Source organism: Camellia sinensis, chromosome 10 (genome assembly GCF_055761805.1).
Source record: "Camellia sinensis isolate YWXY chromosome 10, ASM5576180v1, whole genome shotgun sequence".
NCBI lineage: Eukaryota > Viridiplantae > Streptophyta > Magnoliopsida > Ericales > Theaceae > Camellia > Camellia sinensis.
Window position 1 is genome coordinate 58,650,402 of NC_138970.1, and position 14,131 is coordinate 58,664,532.

Genomic DNA, 14,131 nt, shown 5'->3' on the forward strand with positions numbered 1-14,131 from the left:
GCTGGTTCCTCCAGGGTGGTTAGGCTGTAGTCTTGTTTTTTTTTTTGGCTTTTTTTTTTTTTGGTTCACCAAAAAAAAAAAAAAAAAACAAAGGGTAGTGTCAAATCTTCTCAATCAAAACGAAGCCTAGAGATGGAACTTGCACCTATATCAAACAAATGATACGCAATAGGTGAAAATTTTATAACAGAAGATTCCTTTGCTGTTGGGTCCCTTGTCATTTCCCCTAACTTTACTGCATGAATTTTGGGCCTCCTCTAAGTCAAATCTTATCAAAATCTATGCAACCACACATATTTTTGTCCATTTCTTAAGGAAACAGAGAAATTTCCCTGTCCCTGTATTAGCATAAAAAATTACATTAATTTCCTCTCACTTTAAACAAAATACAGTAAATTAATTACGCTGAACTTCTTTAAGATTTCAATTTATATGACACTTGTCTCTTTTTTCATTAGAAATTTGTTAATCGCATTAATAAAAAAATAATATTATCACCTCTTTTATACTGAAATAAATATTTTATCTTGTTTATTTTTTGTATTTTTATGTCATTTGAATTAATTTCAGTATCTTTAATTTTACTGAAAGGGGGTTAATATAATTATATTAAAATTAAGACTTCTTATATTTTCTCCAAATTTCAAGAAGAGCAGTATAATTTTTCCAAGTAATAATGATACAAATAAAATAATACATTGGAAAATGAATAATTTGGTTTTATTAACATAGCAGCCAAGCTACGGACATTGAGAGATGGACTATAATTAACTCATAAAATGCACATTAGGTAAGAGACACTGTGACTCGTGTCTTTCGTGTCTTAGAGTTTTAGGATTATTGACTTTTCAGCATGCACCTAATTGCCTCTCTAATCATCATCACATGAATTAATTGCATTGGGGGGAGTTTGTGGCAAGGTTGTAGTGTCCCAGTCTTGCCTTATACCAATATAATAATAAAAAGGAAAATGACTTAGACCCCAGCTGGGGTGCTGGGGGTCGTCCCTGATTGGTGTAAAAATAATTTTTTTTTTTTCCAGCCAATCACACGTTGTCAAGTCACTGGGGGTGCCACTGGGGTCACTCCCACTGGGGTCGGAAGCAATGCCCTAATAAAAATTAGAGATAATGTAATATATTATAAATAATAATTTATAATTAATGAGAGTTAAAATGATAAATAAATATTAATTATAATATTTTAATATTTTAAACTTATTATATTAAAAAATAATTTATATATATATAAATATATTTAATAAATATAATCAAGTATGAGAGTGGAGTAAAATGGTGTGAGGAGTAAACCCGTCTTCGTTCCCACCCGACTTCCTCATCAAGGTGAGAGAAACCCACATGAAACGAGATGAGATGCAAGGACGGAGCAAGATTAGAAAAAAGAAAAATGATTGGGAGCACTAATTAGTGCTCCCACTAATTAGGTGACAGTGGGTCTCGTCATTAATGATGTGATGTTTTGATTTTGGAGTTATATTTTTTTTTTTTTTACTTTTTTAATGCATTAGTGCTATTAGTGGTGATGTTTTTAGTGGGATGAATCATTGTTGTTAGAAAAAATTATCTGGTATGTTTGGTTCGGCTTTGTAAAATGATTTTGAAAATTTTTTTTTAAAAAAATTTATTTAGTATGTAATTTTTCTAAAACAATTTCTAAAATCACTTTCTTTCTTTTATACATCAATCAATCACTTTTTTCTCTCATCTCTTCTTCTCAATCACTTTTTCTCACATACACATCCACTGAATTGTAACAAAATATCAAATCATTCCAAAATCTAAAACTCTAAAATTACTTTAAAAAATACATAACTAAACAAATCAAAAAAATTTCTAAACTTTCTCCATAAAATAATTTTTAAAAATTACTCTCTCAAAACCAAACCAAACATGTCCATCATCTTCATGAATGTTTCCGTTTGGGAAGTGGGTTGGCTTTTTGGCTTTTTGGCTTTTTTGGCTATTTTAGCCTGGGCTAAAAAGCTTGGTTTGGGAAGGGCTTTTTGGCTTTTTGGCTTTTTTGACTTTTTTTGTGAGAAAAGAATGTAATGATTATAGATTGGATGTGATGTTTTGTTTGTTATGGCTAAAATAGCTTATTTTGTTTTTTGTGACTAAAATAGCCAAAAAAACCTGAAAAATCCCTTGCCAAACAGGATGGTCAAATACATAACCCTGTGCTTTTACTTTCTTTTTTTGATGTACCACTTTTATCCCCCAAAAAATAAAAAATAGGAGAGAGAGTAAGCATTGTTCATATTTGCCAATAAAAAAAATGATTTATACCCCCATTGGAGTCGACCCCAGTGAGATGGAGACCCATAATTGGGTGAAAAAAAATATATATATATATTTTTTTTTCAGTTGGCAGCCAGTGGGGACGCGCCACGTCACTTGGGGCGCGACCCCCACTGGGGGTATAAAGCACAGCCGTTGCCAATAATTAGTATCTTACTGCTCTGTATTGGTGTCACTCCTGTACATAATGTACAGTGGTGCCTATTGTACGGCTGGTGGAATTTACTTCAAATTCAATTTTGAGGATTCGAGTAATTTATTTTAAAAAAAATATTGAGTAGAACATCTTTTTAAAATGTTAAATTGATTTGTATAAAAAAATAAATATATATATATATCAAACTAAATATAAATATAATTTGATGAAAGAGTTATCGATATTCAATTAATTTATTTTTTATATGTATATTTTTTTAATATTTTTAATTGAACGGTTCAAAGTATTAAAATATGATTCAAAATGAGTTTTACAAGCCGCATAGATGTGTTTTGTATGTAACAATGACACCAAATCATATGAGACCAAGGCACCGTTTGGGAAGAAGGTTTGTAGGTTTTTTTTGGCTATTTTAACCACAAAAAATAAAATAGATTATTTTAGTCACAACCAACAAAACATCACATCCAACTCATAATTAATATACTTTTCTCTCACAAAAAAAGTCAAAAAAGCCAAAAATCTAAAAAGTCCTTCCCAAACCAAACTTTTTAGCCCAAATTAAAATAGCCAAAAAAATCAAAAAACTAAAAAATGAACCCACTTCTCAAACCATCCCCAAGTCATCTTGAGTTAAGAATAAGGATATACATATATAAAAATTTATACAATTTTCTAAGTATGATGTTTGACCCATAAATTCATGTCTAATATTGATATGGCCATGTTAATTTGAATTTGTCTTGCTTTTTTGTGCTTTAACTTCTTCTTCTTCTTCTTCTTCTTCTTTTTCTTTCTTTTTTTTTTTCTTTTTTTTTTTCAACAAATGATTGGGATTGGCATAGTAGTCAGAGATTATAAAGGGCGGTGATTGTTGTTGGAAATAATGGTTTTATAAGTTTATTTTGGGTTAATTTTGAATCTCAATTTGAGTGGATTTCACACATCTTTTGGGATAAGTCTAAAGAGGTGACGTGTTTCTTACCGCATGACAAGTCACATAGTGCAAACAATTCGTCAAAACTATTTATGAGTAAATGGAAAGTTGACGTCGTTTTCGGGTTCGTGAAATGGACAATTAAAGAATAAAATATGAGTTTCTTTGTAAGGCTTGTCCCACATTGAAACTTTAAGAGAGCTTGCGTATGTATATAAGTTCTAGGTGACAACACTTGGGTTAGACCCCAAGAGGCACCCCAAGTTTGTAGAAGAGAGGAGTTATAGACAAAGTGGACCTTAGCCAAACCACCACGCGTGCGCTGCAGTCGTCCGCCCGGCCAAGCCATGTCTTGTGTGGGGTCGGGTCAATTCTAACATTAATTTTTTGGACAAAATTTATTTGAATTTTTTCAAAAATTCTTGCGGGAAAATTTATTTTTTTGAACGAAATTAATTCAAATTTTGCGCCAAAATTGAATTTAAATTTTTATCTAACAGTGTATCTCTTCCAGACCAAAAATTCCTAAACAGATTAAACTGCCCAACAGTTATCTGTCCAAAACTACCAGCAGATCTGTTCAAATTCAAACTACATCTGTTCATTTTGGAGACTACATCTATTCAGGTTGTTTTGCACCTCTTCGGACATATCTGAAAGTCACCAAATTGCCTATAAATAGAGATCATCTTCCAACAGTTGATATATCCTGAAAAGTCTGAATTTCTCTTGTTTTCCTTCCGGTTTTGCTCTCTTTGCATTTATTTTCATTCTAGTTTTCATGATAAAATTCTAAGAGTATAGAACACAGGTTTTGTTCGCCGTACAGATTGTTTGGAGTGCTACTACAATTTGTGTAGATCACTATATCTTGGGAGATAGACGCCATTTATCCGTAAGTACCGAAGCGGCGCGAATTTGTCTTAAGGACAGAGTGTCACACACTCGACTTGATCGTTTTTATTACTTATTGATTTTGGTAAAATAAATTCTGTAAGTAATTTATTTTTATTTGTTTAATTTGTTTCAAGTTATTTATTTTACACAGAAGATTGTTCCAACAATCTTAAGACAAACTCGAATTATTCTTTTTATACAGAATTTTTTATTTGTTTCCTTTTCTTTTTCTTCTTCTTACAGAAATTATTTTTTATGGTTTTACAAAATAATATTCTGGTTGGAAAAATAAATAGTAGTAATATACTGTTTGACAAATAGTAGTAATATACTGTTTATTTTCTTTGACAACTAATAGTAATATACTAGTAGTCATTAACAATTCAAAATATTTATTTGTGAAGTTGATCAGAAATTAATTTTGGTTTTCAGAAATAATTTCTGAGTGTTCATTAATTAAAATTATGTTTTCAGTATTTTAATTTTTGAAGTGTTACAGAAATATTTTTTTGTGTGGAATTAATTTATTTAAATACAATTTTATTTTATTTTCAAATTAATTGGAAATAAAAATTACAATTCTTGTTTCTTTTATTTTTACAAAATTTAATTACGTGGTTTTAGTTTAAATTTTTTGTGTAGTATAAAATTCTAATTATAATTTTGTTTTATAATTTAGAATTCATGACTATTGAAACTGGTCAAACTAATGCTCAAACAAGTACTGGTATAGTGGCTGCAATTGCTCCAATACCTCATCTTGTGTGACTATGCCAGTTAATCACGGTGAGAAGTCAGAGAAGTTCTCAGGAACTGATTTTAAAAGATGGTAGCAAAAAATATTGTTCTATCTTACTACTCTAAACTTGGCACGTTTCCTTCGTGAAAATGCTCATACTCTGAACGAGGATGAAACCGACCGGCAAGTGGTTGCTGCAGTTGATACCTGAAAATATTCTAATTTCTTTTGTCGGAACTACATCTTGAACGAATTTAACAACACATCATATAACATCCACAGTCCTATCAAAACGGCAAAGGAACTTTGGGAGTTTCTAAAGAAAAAAAAAAGTACAAAACAGCAGATGCTGACTCAAAGAAATTTGTGGTTGGCAAAATCCTGAATTTTATGATGGTTGATTCAAAGACTATGATTAGCCAAGTTCAAAATCTTCAACTCATTCTGCATGACATTCATGCAAAAGGCATGTCTCTCAGTGAATTCTTCCAAGTTGCTGCCTTAATTGAAAAGTTACCACAAGGTTGGAAGGAATTCAAAAATTACCTCAAACACAAGCACAAGGAAATGACTTTGGAAGAATTAATTGTGCGTTTGAAGATTGAGGAAGACAACCGCAATTCAAAGAAACGGGCTGGTAAGCATCCAATTGAGTCCAAGGCAAATGTGGCAGAACATGCTCCAAAAGCAAAGAAACAGAAGTATTCTGGAGAAAGTTCTGCACAAGGCTCTAAAGGAAGAGAAACTAAGAAGTACAAGTTTAATGACAAATGTTACATCTGTGACAAAGAGCGACATCGGGCCAAAGATTGCCGTAACAAATGCAAAGGCAAAGGAAGATCAAGCAAGAAGCCTGCTCAAGCTAATATGACCGAAGTGGACAAAATTTTCAATGATGTAGATGACATAAATCTTTCTATAGTTGTTTTCGAGGCAAACCTAAAGAATGGTAGGTGGACACTGGTACTACTCGTCACATCTGTGTTGACAAAAAGATGTTCACATCTTATTCTCTAGTGGACAACGGTAAACAACTTTTCATGGAAAACTCTTCGACTTCTAAAGTTGAAGGACAATGATAGATTATTCTAAAGATGACATTTGGAAACAAACTCACTCTCAGCAATGTGCTACATTTACCAAACATTCGCAAGAATCTAGTCTCCAGATCTCTGTTGAGTAAAAATGGGTTTAGGATAGTGTTTGAGAGTGATAAATTTGTACTTACTACGAATGGAATGTATGTAGGAAAATGTTACATATCTGATGGCCTTTTCAAAATGAATGTAATGACTGTTGTATCCTCTGTAATTAATAAAAATACATTTTCTTCTTACTTGCTTGAGTCTTCAATTTTGTGGCATGGTAGACTAGGACATGTTAATTATGGATCTTTGTGTAAATTAATTAATATGGAATGTTTACCTAAGTTTGACATTGATTTAAATCATAAATGTGAAATTTGCATTGAGGCAAAATTAACTAAAACTCATTTTCATTCAATTGAACGAAGTACGGAGCCACTTGAATTAATTCATAGTGATATTTATGATTTTAAATCAATTCAAACTAAAGGTGAGAAAAAATATTTTATCACTTTCATAGATGACTATATTAGATATAGTTATGTTTATTTAATTCAAACCAATGATGAAACTTTGGAAACTTTCATTCAATATAAGAATGAAGTTAAAAATCAACTTGGTAAGAAAATTAAAAAAACTTAGAAGTGATAGAGGTAGTGAATATGAATCACCTTTTGGTGAGTTTTTTAAAGAATATGGAATAATTCATCAACTCACCGCTTCTTACTTACCTCAGCAAAATGGAATTGCTAAAAAGAAAAATAGGACTTTAAAAAAAAATAATGAATGCCATGTTAATAAGTTCTATATTACCTTAAAACTTGTGGGGAGAAGCAATATTTTCTGCTAATTATATACTTAATAAAATACCCCGAAACAAAATGAATCAAGCACCTTATGAAATGTGACATGAGAGAGTACCATCCTACAAATACTTAAAGGTGTGGGGGTGTTTGGCTAAAGTGGCTATTCCTAGTCCTAAAAAGACTAAGATAGTTCCTAAAACTATTGATTGCATTTTCATTGGTTATACCAAGAATAGTAGTGCATATCGATTTTTGATTCATAAGTCAGAACATTTCGAAATGTATTTAAATACTATTATTGAATCTCGGAATGCATCGTTCTTTGAAAATATATTTCCAAATAAGACTGGATAGGAGACTAGTTCAAATAACAGATCTTATGATGCTATTACTAATCATGATCAAGAACAAGAGCAAGAGATAGATCAAAATGAAGAAGAGGAACCTAGGCATAGTAAACGTGCTAGAACCTCAAAGTCTTTTGTTCCAAATTTTCTAACATTTTTGTTAGAAAATGAGCCTTTAACTTTTAAAAAAGCTATGTCCAGTCCTGAAGCTCCTTTATGGAAAGAGTCTGTCAATAGTAAAGTTGAATCCATCCTACAAAATCATAATTAAGAATTGGTGGATTTGCCACCAGGTTGTAAAATTCTTGGGTACAAGTGGATTTTCAAAAGAAAAATAAAAGCGGATGGATCAATTGACAAATACAAAGCAAGACTTGTGGCCAAAGGATATAGACAAAAAGAAAGTCTTGATTACTTTGGCATATACTCATCAGTTACTAGAATAACATCAATTGACAAATTTTCTAACATTTTTGTTAGAAAATGAGCCTTTAACTTTTAAAGAAACTATGTCCAGTCCTGAAGCTCCTTTATGGAAAGAGACTGTCAATAGTAAAGTTAAATCCATCCTACAAAATCATAATTGGGAATTGGTAGATTTGTCACCAGGTTGTAAACTTCTTGGGTACAAGTGGATTTTCAAAAGAAAAATGAAAGCGGATGGATCAATTGACAAATACAAAGCAAGACTTGTGATCAAAGGGTATAGACAAAAAGAAGGTCTTGATTACTTTGGCACGTACTCACCAGTTACTAGAATAACATCCATTAGAATGCTAATTGTCATTGCATCTATGTACAATATAGAAATTCATCAAATGGATGTGAAAACCGCTTTTTTAAATGGTGAGTTAGATAAAGAAATTTATATGAAACAACCAGAAGGATTTTTTGTTCCAGGAAAAGAAAAGAAAGTGTGTAAATTGATTAAATCATTATATGGTTTAAAACAAACGCCAAAACAATGGCATGAGAAATTTGACAAAGCAATAATGTCAAATGGATTTAAGATTAATGAATGTGACAAATGTGTTTATATTAAAAACACAAACAAAGATTATGTTATAGTATGTTTTTATGTAAATGATATGCTCATCATAAGTAGTAATAATAACATGATTAAAACTACCAAGAAAATGTTGAATAAATATTTTGACATGAAAAATATGGGGATTGTTGATGTAATACTTGGTAAGAAAATTACCAAAATATCAGAACGTTATGCTTTGTTACAATCACATTACATTGAGAAAATACTTGACAAATTCAGCAAAGATGATGATCATCTTGTTAGAACACCTGTGGATGTTAATCTATTTCTTTCTAAGAATGTACAAGAAAGTATTTCTCAATTAGAGTATGCCTAAATTATTGGAAGCTTAATGTACTTAATAAACTGCACTCGCCCTGATATAGCCTATGCAGTAATTAAATTAAGTAGATATATGAGTAATCCAAAAGTAGAACACTGAAAAGCAATTATAAGGGTTCTAAGATATCTCCGATTTACTCGTAACATTGTACTAAATTATACTAGATATCCAGCAGTACTTGAAGGATACTGTGATGAAAATTGGATATCGAATACTAAAGACTCAAAATCCACCAATGGGTATGTCTTTACTCTTAGGGGTGCGGCTATATCTTGGAAATCTTCCAAATAGACTTGCATTGCTAGGTCTATTATGGAATCTGAATTCATAACTTTAGATAAAGCTGGGGAAGAAGCAGAATGGTTTCGTTATTTCCTTGAAAATATTCCAATGTGAGCAAAACTGATGCCTGCCATATGCATACATTATGATAGTCAATCAGCAATAGGTAGAGCACAAAGTTATATGTATAACGGTAAGTCAAGGCACATTCGTCGTCGACATAATACCGTGAGACAACTACTCTCTAATGAAATTATTTCCATTAAATATGTGAAGTCTAAAGACAGTATAACGGATCCATTAAGCAAAGGGTTAGCAAGAGAGTTAGTTGAGAATTCATCGAGGGGAATGGGACTTAAGCCTATTAAATAAGAGTTACCACAACGACAACTGTCACAACCCAAACCTGCCCCTAAAAGTTTGGTATCGTAACCGCCCAATAATCTTTGGATTTCCAAAGGCCTTCCTGTACAATGAAAATAATCGAGGCTTGCGGAAGCAAAAGACAAAAACACCAATAATCCAATGAGCTGTGCATCTATATGAACAAATATTTACATGCAAAAATGTTAATTTACCCACTTACATTACATAACGTATAACATAATATCTTATACAAAACATATGTACGAGTCAAAAGTACACAACAAAATCAAAAGCTTGACAACGGCCTTCCTGGCCTAGCCCCAACTCGGAGGCACCCAAAACACTTGGTAGGCTTCAAAACGGTAGCTCGGTAAAAAACCCTCTACACTTGCCCTCCAGAACGCTCACCTATAAATATTATATAAAAACAGTGAGCTAAAACCCAGTGAATAACATTAAAGCAAAGGAGTTAGTGAACGAATTCCACATATAACATATCCGTAAAACAAATCATGTCACAATCATTCATATCAGTCTCATATCAGAACATAATATAATGGTACATCTCACAGGACATAACACATAGGTCGTCTTTCGACTAGAGTAATCAGTTCCGGATACTGATTAAACACATATCACTACAACGAAGTGGCTAACGAGATCTCGTATCACGTGTATGTCATGGACCCGCACTAATGTGTTGTCCCCCATGACTTGGGACTATCCATGGATGCCATATTAGATTCACAAATAGTATATTCGTTCACATGATCAAAATAGCATTTCAGAAATTATAACTTATCGATAACAGTTAAAACATGAGTCATATCAACATATCTTTACAAAAATGTTCCTCACAGTGGGCTTCTAAAACTGGTTGCACGGTCTTCAAGTCTTGACATACAAATACAAACATTCATAGCACAATTTCTCAATACACATCGATATCGAGTCATTTAGTTGATTCTTAACGTTATTCGGTTATCCGTTATTCGTTCGTTCAGTTACTTCTATTCTTTTCTTACTTTATTTCATGCTTATGGAATGTTAATGGACGTAAATGACATGTGAAAATCAAGTAAATGAAGGCTTGGAAGTCAGAAAACAGAAAGAAAACAAAATTAGAAATTTTGCCCTATTTAGCCGCACGTGCGGTGGCCTGGCCGATCGTGCGATGGGCTTGGCCGCATGAGCGGTGGAACTTCAGAATCAATTTTGGCCCAAATCAAGGTTGGCCGCTTGAGCGGTGTCCCAGGCCGCTCGAGCGGTCTAGGTGAAAAACCAGTCCGAAAATCTGCTTTGAAAGGGAACTCTTTCTTTTGCGAAATCAACTTTCAATTCATACATTTCAAGGCTCAAAACACTTGAAAACAACTTGAATTTCCCATTTCTAACTTCAAATAAAATTCATAACTTTAAATCAAACTCAATGTTTCATGTGAAGATCAAAGCTTTGAATTAAAGGGCAAAATCAACAAGTATGCATATGTTAACAAATTCATGGAGTTTCACCTCCATCACCAAGAATCATGCAAGAAAACAAGTTTATGAACGTGAATTAAATGATTTGATGCCATGAATGATTTCAATTCCTCTTTTAAACTCATGTGAGTTCTAAGCAACAATTTACACTACCCAACTCTTTAATTTCACTTAGCTTCAAGAGATTTGGGATGGATTCTTACCTTAGATGCTTGATTTGGTGAAGATTTAGCTTAATCCCCTCTTTGTTCTTCTTCTTTTCCTTGGCTTCTCTCTTTCTCTAGAACTCTCTTCCTCTCTCAGATATTTTTACTTCCTTTTTGTTTGAGTCAAACAAAGGCCCATATCTATATCTACGAAGAATTATCTAAAGGTTGAGCCAAACATGGCTTAACGAATCAGACGAAATCAATTTTTAATTAAACTTCCCAAGTGGCTCTAAAAATTCCCACTAGCATATCTATGTACGCAATTTCGGTTTTTGAACCCATTATGGTCGTCAATTTTAGCCCCAAAGTTGTAGCCTCAATAGATATTTTTCCAATTCAAACGGATATTCTCCAATTAATTCATATTATCGCATAATTAAATAAGGATAATTGTGACATGCATTTTGGGGCCATTACAACAACCCAACCTAGTTGATTGGAGATCCCAAGATCTAGGTTCAAAGGGACAACCGAGTTGTGTATGACTCATAAGGATCACTGGGAAGTCAAACTCCTGTCTATTTCTATGATGAAATAGTGATGTCTACAGCGTTTTAGGTTAAGTAAAACTTTTAATGATTCTTATATCTAGAAATACCTAATGGAGTATGGCAGGATATTCTTCATAAGAATCACTTATATGAGTGTGAACTAGGCTGGTTCTATGAGATTTGTGAAGGGCTACAATTCTCTAGAGCACTCATGAGAGATTAAGTTATTTAGGGTCAAAATGAACACAATAGTGAGAACTAAACTGTGTCTGGTAATATACTATATAAGTTCTATTGTCTTGGTATACACAAACAGCTGAACAGTTCAAGACATCATGTTTACTGGTTAGCTAGTAAATCCGATAGTGTCTCACAAAAGTTACCTATCCTTTGCAGAATATTTCCAATTTCTGTACTCTCAATAATTAGATCATGTTGTTGCATTTTCTCTCTGTCAAATTTCATTCATGTGGGGGATTGTTAGAAATAATGGTTTTATAAGCTTATTTTGGGCCAACTTTGAGCCCAAATTTGAGTAGGTCCCATATGTCTTTTGGGGTGGATCCAAAAGTGACGTGTTCCTTGTCGCATGACAAGTCACACGGTGCAAACGGTTCGTCAAAACCATTTATGAGTGAATGGGAAGTTGATGTTGTTTTTGGGTTCGTGGAATGGACAATTAAAGAAAAAAATGTGGGTTTCCTTTGAGCCCAAATTTGAGTAGGTCCCACACGTCTTTTGGGGTGAGTCCAAAAGTGATGTGTTCCTTGCCTCATGACAAGTCACACGGTGCAAACAGTTCATCAAAACCATTTATGAGTGAATGAGAAGTTGACGTCGTTTTCGGGTTTGTGGAATGGACAATTAAAAAACAAAATGTGGGTTTTCTTGTAAGACTTGTCCCACATTGAAACTTTAAGAGAGTTTGTGTATGTATATATGCTCTAGGTGACAACACTTAGGTTGGGCCCCAAGGGGCACCCCAAGTTTGTAGAAGGGAGGAGTTATGGACAAAGTGGATCTTGGCCCAAACAACCACATGTGCATGCCGCTGTCGTCCGTCCGACCGGCCAGCCGAGCTGAACTGTGTCGGGCCCGGGGGTGGGTCGGGTCGGTTCTAACATAAATTTTTTTGGCAATTTTTTTTTGAATTTTTTTAAAATTCTTGCGGAAAAATTTATTTTTCTAAACAAAATTAATTCAAATTTTGTGCCAAAATCGAATTTAAATTTCTATCCAACATTGTATCTCTTCTAGTCTAGAAATTCCTAAACAGATTAAACCATTTTTAACAAATTTAAACTGCCCAGCAGTTATCTGTCCAAAACTGCCAGCAGATATGTTCAAATTCGAACTGCACCTGTTCATTTTGGAGACTGCATCTATTCAGGTTGTTTTGCACCTCTTCGGACAGATCTGAAAGTCACCAAGTTGCTTATAAATAGAGATCATCTTCCAGCAGTTGATATATCCTGAAAAGTCTGAATTTCTTTTGCTTTCCTTCCGATTTTGCTCTCTCTGCATTATTCTTCATTCTAGTTTTTAGGATAAAATTCTGAGAGTATAGAACACATGTTTTGTTCGCCGTATAGATTGTTTGGAGTATTACTACAATTTGTGTAGATCATTATATCCTGGGAGATAGACGCCATTTATCCGTAAGCACTGAAGCGGGGCGAATTTGTTTTAAGGACAGAGTGTCACAAACTCGACTTGATCGTTTTTATTACTTATTCATTTCGGTAAAATAAATTCTGTAAGTAATTTATTTTTATTTGTTTAATTTGTTTCAAGTTATTTATTTTACACAGAAGATTTCCAACAATTGTTTATCTTTCAGAGCCAATTCAGTGTTGGATAGAGACGGATTGTGCTGAGGCATAGGTGGCCTCTCGTGCGATAACTTTTGCTGGTGAATTGGGTTTACAGAATGTCCACCTTGAAGGCAATTTACTCACCATTGTCAATGCTCTTTGGGATGGCTCGTATTTGTTTTCTTCTTTTGGGTATATCTTGCAACAGGCATATGATGAGAGGCACCAATTTAGTTAGTTTTGGATATCCCATATTTCGCGTCTTGGGAATCAAGTTGCACGTGGTTTGGCTTGCATGGCATGCCAATTATCTGGGCTATCAGTATGGATAGAAGACATTCCTTCACCTTTATGATCTTTAGTTTTTTCTGAAGCTTTGTAGTTCACTAGTTTATCCCATCTAAAAAATAATATAGGTGAAAATTGTGAAAGGGTAATGTTAAGGATTCCAAACATTTTATCAATATTTTTACTAAATGTCTCACATGGGTGTAAGACCCACACGTTTAATAGAAATGTTGATAAAAACATTTAGGCCATGTTTGTTTGGGTGGACATGAGCTTGGGATTGGACTAATAGTCCAATAAAATTATTAATCCGATGTTTGGTTAAACAATTGAAGTACGGACTAATTATTTTAAACTTGAATATTAGTTAAGGTAGGATACATAATCCAACGGATTCGTAGTTCTAGGACTATTAGTCATGGGAATACTAATCCAGTCCGCTCAAACAAACATGGCCTTAGGGTCTAGCATTCTCCATTGTGAAAATATCTACTTAAAAAAATAGATATAATGTCTTAATTGGTGATGCCTTGTAATAGG